This window comes from Leopardus geoffroyi, chromosome C3, assembly GCF_018350155.1.
Source record: "Leopardus geoffroyi isolate Oge1 chromosome C3, O.geoffroyi_Oge1_pat1.0, whole genome shotgun sequence".
In the NCBI taxonomy this organism is placed as follows: Eukaryota; Metazoa; Chordata; class Mammalia; order Carnivora; family Felidae; genus Leopardus; species Leopardus geoffroyi.
The window spans coordinates 52,404,076-52,412,262 of NC_059338.1; positions in this window are offsets into that span (position 1 = coordinate 52,404,076).

An 8,187-nucleotide genomic window follows, 5' to 3' on the forward strand; every position below is an offset into this window, starting at 1 on the left:
TGGAGTCAAATAGGAAAAGACGAACTTGGAGGTGAGAAGAGGAAAAAGGAGGTAAAGAAACAGAGGTGCTGGGGCACCTGGATGGCTTAGTCGGTTAAGTGTTTGACTTCGGCTCAGGGCGTGATCTCACGGTTCATGAGTTTGAGCCCCGCATCGGGCTCTGTGTTGTCAGTGCAGAGCCCGCTCCGGATCTTCTGTCTCTTTCTCTCTGCCCGCCCCCCCATGCGTGCACATGCGCTCTCTCTTTCTCTCTCTCAAAAATGAATAAACAAACAAGCAGAAGTGCTGGCACTGAGTTCTCGATACAGTTAAAGTAGAGGAGTGTAGTGGGTTGAATAGAGCTCCCCCCAAATTCATGGCCTCCTACAACCTCAGAGTGTGACTTTATTTGAAGGTAGGGCGTCTGCAGATATAATTAAGGTAAGGATTGAGATGACATCATACTGGCTTAGAATGGCCTAAATGCAAATGAGGTGTGCTTGTAAGAGTCTGAACACAAAGAGACACACGGGGAAGAAGGCCAGGGGAAGACGAAGGCAGGGACTGCAGTGTGATATCACAAGAAGCTGAGGAATGCTAGGAGCCACCAGAAGCTGGAAGAGGCAAGGGCAGATCCTCCCCTAGAGCCCCTGGAGGGAGTGTGACCCTGCCAATACCTTGATTTTGGACTGCTGGCCTCCAGAGCCCCGAAAGAATACATTTCTGTTGTTTTAAGTCACCCAGTTGGTGGCAACTTGTTACAGCAGCCACAGGTAATGAATACAGCCAGGGAAAGTAAACCAGGCCCCTGAACTGGGAAGTGGCCTTGGAGGAGAGGGCATAGGAAGGTAGGACGGAGAGTGGAGTTGATAGCTGGGCTTCTGCACAGATACTGTTGCGGAACCAATGTGGGTCCGTTCCTTGGTGAATTACAGACAGGCTACAGCAGGTGGAGCCGCCTCACAGAGTTGTCTTTATTTGCAGCAAATAAGGAGAACACAGGGAATTACTTCCAAAGCTGCGTCTCGCCGAACAGGGGTGAGCAGGCTCCTTTTATTAGGGCTGCAGGTGGATGTTCAGAGGTGGCATGTCATGTGCAGGCATAGAGCTGCACCTGCACTCTCAGAAACATGCCTGTGCATACTTTGTATCTCATGCTGATGGAGCTTACGCTCTTCCCAGGGTGGAGTGATGATTCATCAGGCAGGTGATGATTCATCTGGGCAGGCGTCATGCTAGGGGTCCTACTCAAAATGTTTTTCTACCCCCACAATTCGTTAGTTTCTAAAAGATGAAAATGATAGTTGGGCAGAGGCTTCTAGAAGTTTCCTGAGTTCAGGGGTTCTGGCTGATGACCAAACCACAGCCATGTCTGAGATCATGAACCCTGGGAGCTGGATAGAAGAGTTGAGAATTACCTGCAGATCTGTGCCTCATGTCTTTGTGCTCAGATTCTTATAAATACGATTATCCTTAGCCATTTCTGTGTCAAGCACCAATTTACTTGGCGTCTCTGAATCACAGCAGAATTAAAAAACAGTAATGCAGGGTGGCTCAGTCGGTTAAGCGTCTGACTCTTGATTTCAGCTCAGGTCATGATCCCTGTATTATGGGATGTGGAGTCTGCTTAAGATACTCTCTTTCTTTCTTTCTCTCTCTCTCTCTCTCTCTCACTCTCTCTCTCTCTCTCCCCCCCCCTCTGCTTGTCTCACCTGCTCACACACACTCTCTCTCTAAAATAATAATAATAATAATAATAATAATAATAATAATAATAAGGGGCGCTTAGGTGGTTCAGTCGGTTAGGCAACTGACTTCAGCTCAGGTCATGATCTCATGGTTTGTGAGTTCAAGTCCCACGTTGGTCTCTGTGCTGACAGCTCAGAGCCTAGAGCCTGTTTCAGATTCTGTGTCTCCCTCTCTCTCTGCCCCTCCCCTGCTAGCACTCTCTCTCTCTCTCAAAAATAAATAAATATTTTTAAATTGTTTAAAAAAATACAGCAATGCAGCTATGAGCCTGAAAGGAACAATCCAAATGACAGCCCTACCTTAGTTTAAAGCTAGGTTCTCTTTTCTGCTTATTATGGATTTTTGATAAAAAATACAATTGCTGAGAAGTCTGTTTTGCTTGCTGTTTGCTATGAGCATTGTGAGACCTTTCCTGGATGTAACCCGCTGTGTAGTAGAATGGGTTGTAAACCTTCCTAAATGAATGTAGTCTGATATGTAATGAAATGAGTAATTGTAGTAATTGTACACAAACTAACTGGCGTCCTTCGCTTCTGTAATCTTGCTTGCTTAACACATTCCTCCCCTTCCCCCTTCTTCTCCTCCCACCACAAGTAACGGACAAAGCCTTCTCGCCGAAGGACAGACCAAGGACGCCCAATCTGAAAATAACAAATGTCCTTACTTTAAAATTTACCAATCAGGACCCTCACTCACCTATGCTGTTTGTCCCTGTCTATAAAAACTCTATACCGACCCTGATCGAGGCCTCTTGCGTCACCAGCGACGAGTGCGCAGAGGACCAGGTTCGAACCTGCAATAAACGACCCTTGCCACTTGGCTTTGACTTACGACTCTGGTGGACTTTTGTGGGAGGTTTAGGAACTTCGGGCATTACAGAGCCAGGGAGCCAGGCCTGGAAGAATGAGTGGGTCCACCCACCTCATCGCCTACTCCTCGCCCCCATGAGTGACTCAAATGACTATGTGCCTGGGGTTCAATTATGCATTTGATACACTAAACTGAACCCAGTGGAGAGGTTACCCGAAATAAAGGCTTCATGAGGAAGAGCCTCCGAGGGGAACCTTGTAAATTGGGGAATCTAACCTGGTTAGAGGTGCTTAGCAGGAACGGGAATCCGTGCTGTAGACGGCTAGTATGATCACAGATTGAGATAGGGGGTTTGGGCTTTATTCTGCAGGCATTGGAGAACTACCAAAAATGAGTAGTTGTAGAGTTTAGAAAGTTCACTCTGGCAGCAGAAAAGGGGGGATGCTTTTGTGAGGAAAGTCAGGTTAAGTTGAAAAAAGGGGAGTATGGAAAAAGAGCAATTCGGAATCCAGCTGATGCTAATTCAGGCAAGAGATGAAGAGGGTCTGGCCTACAGGAGCCAGTAGGAATGGAGACGATTTAAAAGACAATTAGAAGTAGAATCAACAAGATTTGGCTGATCTGTTTGGATGGGATATTTCTGTCTTAGCCTGAATTCCCCTGCTACTTGCCCAACACCCCCCAAAACAGAATCCAAGACAGAGGCTTATGTGCAAGTAATAGCTGTGGGCAGCCAGCCTGGGGAGCAGGAGTGAGGGATCAGGGCAGTGGAACGAGCAAAGAGGAAAAGGCAATGTCAGGATGTGTCACTGTATTCATGACTGGAGTTCCGTATCTCTGAGTCTTCAAGGAGTCACAGGAGACGTGTTCTCCATAGACTTCTATCCCCTATTGGTTCAGGGTGTCCCCGCGGGTGTCCACGGCCCTGCAGTTGGTAGCCCTGTATGTGTGTTAAGCAGGCCCCTGGTTCCTTAGGTGTCACATGTGGACCTCACAGAAGCCACAGAGCAATAAGCAAGAGGTGTTTGAAGTCAGCTTGAGGGACTGTTTCACTGCACTGGAGCTCAGTTGTATACTTTACTACCTTTCATAGCACCTTTCTCCTGCTTTTTGAAAAAGGAGCCCTACATTGTCATTTTGCATGGGGTCCTACAAATCATGTAGCCTGTCTTGCCGGTAATTCCTACTAAAGAGGCAAACTCAATCGAACACACAGGTCCCACCTGAGGATATTATGTCATCATTTTATTTAGAGGATAGGTGTGTATATGTGGGTGTGGGCGTGTGGGTGTGCATGCGCACGTTTCTAGCTTGCATCAGGCCCCTTGTGGTGTGCGCGAACAGGGTGACGCGGGCATGGGAGCTCGGATGTGGTGTCACTGCCACCTTGTGTTCAGTCCGTGCACAGCATATAGTTCCAGGAGGAGACTCCCAGGCAGCTGCTTCCACAAGTAAGTGCTAAGGCCACCCACACTCCAGAGCCAAGCTGGTACACCAGTAGGGTTACTATTCAGCTGGTGGTGTTTAATGAAGGCAGACCACCGGTACAAACCATTTTAGAGCCTGGGCTGAAAATGCCTGTGTGTGTGTGTGTGTGTGTGTGTGTGTGTGTGTGTGTGTATCCCTGTGCCTTTCTCCTTCCACACCATCTTTTCCTTCACTCCTACTTTCCTCTTCTTTTTCCCCCTCTCATAGCTGTCCCTGCATAAGTCAAACCATATCCAACTTTCCATACGTGGGCGGCCTGGCCCTTGAGGTCCCTCCTGGAGAACACCAGGGTTGTGAAGCACTGCAGGGGTGAAGCGGGGAGGGTATTCAGGCCCTGGGAGGCTGCTGAGTCAGGTTTCCTGAGTCAGCCTGGACTGCTGAGCCGACAGGGTCTCTAGGGACAGACGCATGCCAAGTTAATATTCTTACTCTGTGATGCCAGGGGCTGCAGCCAAGGAGCCCTGGTATTTACCACTTACAAAATAGAGAAGAGGAATAATTGTTCCTCCCCCAAAACAGGGAGCCTAAGGAAATGATAGTTCCCTTACTAGCTATAGACTAGACACTAAAGGAACAACTTATTTGATGGTAGACACAGAGGAGACAGAGAAACGAAGCCCAAGGGGACAGCGAATGGCTTCGTATTAAATGTGAATGAAGCAAGCATCCCTGATTTCTTCATTTCTTCCTGCTTTGTCCAGGGCTCTGACCCCATGTGTCCCCAAAGATTAGCAGAGAAGATTGACTGGGACCAGAGCATGACCCCTTCATCATGGCCTTGGAGAAACACATGTTCCAGATATCTTGGGTGAGACAATGGAGGCTTAAAAAGAGAAGGACTGATTAATATTTTTAAATCAATGTGAACATTTTTGGAAGTCTTAAAGCAAAACGTAAATTATAGGGAAGCTGAAAAAATTCTAAAAACATAATCAGTAATCTGGTCACTCACCTATTACTTAATGTTTCAGTTATTTCCTTCTTAATATTTTTATTTCTATCTATCCTATAACTATACCTCTCTCTTTAACCACGCATTTTTCAAAATTTGGAACCCATCAGATTTTATAAACTAGAATTACAACATGTTATTTCTTAATTCATTTAACTCTCCCTCTACTGTTAGACTTTTAAGTTATTTGTTTTTATTCTAAATAATCCCATGGCACATCTCCTTATAAATAAACTTTAAAGTTTCTCAGTATTTCCTTGGAATAGTTTCCTTAAAGTGGTATACCTAGGTCAATAGATAAAAATCTTGAAAACACTCTTGCCAAACTGTTTTGTAGACAAGTTATGCCAATTTATATTGCTACCACTAGGATAGGAAATTACCCATTTCCCCACACCCACAATAACCCTGAACTTCCTTTTAACCTTTGGTAATTTGCTAGATTAAATTGTCATTGTTTTAATTTGCTTTCTCTTGGAAACTAGTGAGGTTGAATATCTGTCGTGTTATTAGATATTCTGAGGATTGTCTACTGGGCTTAAGTTTAAAAAGATATTCATCTATGTTTCCTTCTGTTTTTTTTTTTTTTTTTTTTTTTTAAGCTTTGTTAGCATTTAACTCCTTAATGTATCTATGGTAAGAGGCAAAGGTATAATTAAAAATTTTTTCCTGGAGCACCTGGCTGGCTCAGTTGGTAGAGCATATGACTCTTTTTTTTTTTTTTTTTTTTTAATTCTTGATAGAGAGAGAGAGCATGAGTGGGGGAGGAGCAGAGCGAGAGAGGGACACAGAATCTGAAGCAGGCTCCAGGCTCCGAGCCGGCAGCACAGAGCCCGATGTGGAGCCCAAACTCACAAGCAGCGAGATCATGACCTGAGCCGAAGTCGAACGCTCGACCGACTGAGCCACCCCGGGCGCTCCTATAGAGCATATGACTCTTGATCTCGGGGTTGTGAATTTGAGACCCACACTGGGTGTAGAGATCACTTACAAAAATAAAATAAAATCCTTAAAAAAAGAAACAAAAGAACGTTTTCCCTAAATCTTTAACCAGTTGTTCTACCATTTGTTCAATGACTGTTACGCTTTCTTTAATAAATAACTAAATTGCAGTTACATTGGGGGCTCTTTCGGGCCACCTGCTTTAAGTTCCTTTACCTGTCTGTTGATTTTGGCACCAGTTCCAACTAATTCAATCACTGTGACTTTATAATGTATGCCACTTCAATATCTGGTAGAGCAAGGCTATTCATTATTTTTTCTTTTCAAAAATTGCGTAGCTTTCTACCTCATTCCCATATGAGTTATTCTCTTACATATATTTTAGAATTATTTTTTTAAGAAAAAAATCCATTGGAAGTCCCCTCCCTCCCCCATTGGAAGTTTTGACTGAAATGGCATGAAATCTGTGCATTAACCGATTGACATAAGTAGGGATTTTGTAAGCACGGATTCCGTGACAGCAATCAGGACTTTCTCCTTGAGCCATTGCTCCTCCAGAGGACAGAGTGGAGTGAGGATTTAGAGACTGGGCCTTGGTCTGGGGCCTTGCTCTGTGAGCTTGGCAAGTTCCAGAACCTCTCTGTGCCTCAATTTCATCACCCATACAATGGTTTTTGTTGTTTCATTAGGCCCAGAACCAACATGGTGACTGAGTCAAATCTCAGTCAAATCTCAAAACATTACCAATTAAATTTTTAATCTGTCCATCCAAAAAGTACCTTCTAGCCTCCAAAGGAAAGACTGTCTGGAAAAAGCAAAGGCAGTATAACTGACAATGGGGACTATCTCCATCTATATGTAAATCTGGAATCTCCAGTTGAATATAAGCATCAGAAGGGCAGGGATTCCCTTCTCTCACCCCACCTCACACACACATACACGTAACAGGCACTTAATATGTATTTGTTGAATAAATAAATGAATGAATGGTGATCGTTCTCCCAATCCTGGAATTCCAGGACAGTAAGGCCAAGAGCTTTCCCCACCTCTGTCAAATGGCCAGGGAGAGTCACAGATTTCTTAGGAAAACTCAGGTAAAGTGAGCCTTCTTTAGGCCTTGCCAAGCTTCCCCACACACAAATGGAGGAGGGTGCATTGGAGAAAAATCTTAGGCTATTTTGCAAAACCAACACTATTAATTAAAGAAGACCCTAGAATTTTCTCTTAGTATCTGAGAGCTGCCTATGTTACTAGCCACTGAATTACTTTACTCTCTTCTTAAAGTGAAGAACAGCCTAATGAGATACTAATGCTGTTTAAGATATCCATACATACATGTTCCCACTAGCATTATTCACAATATCCAACACATGGAAGCAAAGCAAATGTCCACCGACAGATGAATAGAGACACAAAATGTGATGTATCCACATATCGGAGTATTAATCAGCCATAAAAAGTAATGATGTACAGACACATACTACAACATGGATAAAACTTGAAGACATTCAGTGAAAGAAGCCAGTCACAAAAGGACAACTGCATGCTTCCACTTATATGAGGTCCATTGAATAGGCAGAAAGCAGAATAGTGGTTGCCAGGGGATGGGGGTGGGGGAAATCGAGCGTTATTGTTTACTGGGTACAGCTTCAGTTTGGGAGGATTAAAAAGTTCTGGAGATGGATGGTGGAGGTGGTTGTACAACAATGTGAATGTACTTAATATCACTGAACTATACACTTAAAAATAATTAAGATGTGAAGTTTTATATTATATGTATTTTACCACAACTTTTTAAAAAGTTACTGATGCTGTTTCAAGATGCTTTCATGGGTGCCTGGGTGGCACAGTCAGTTGACCATCTGACTCTTGATTACAGCTCAGGTTATGACCCCAAGGTCATGGGATTGAGCCCTGAATCAGGCTCCACGCTGAGAGTGGAGCTGCTTGAGATTCTCTCTCTCTCCCTCTGCACCTCTACCCTGCTTGCATGCATTCTCTCTAAAATAAAAAATAATAATAAAATAAATAAAATAAAAATTTTTTTAAAAGATGCTTTAAGGGGTGCCTGGGTGGCTCAGTCAGTTGAGCATCTTGATTTTGGCTCAGGTATCATCTCACGGCTTGTGAGATTGAACCCCACAACAGGCTCCACGCTGGATGTGGGGTCTGCTTAAGATTCTCTCTCTCCTGATGCCCCTCCCTTGCTCTCTCTCCAAAAATAATGATAATAATAATAATAATAATAATAATAATAATAATAATGC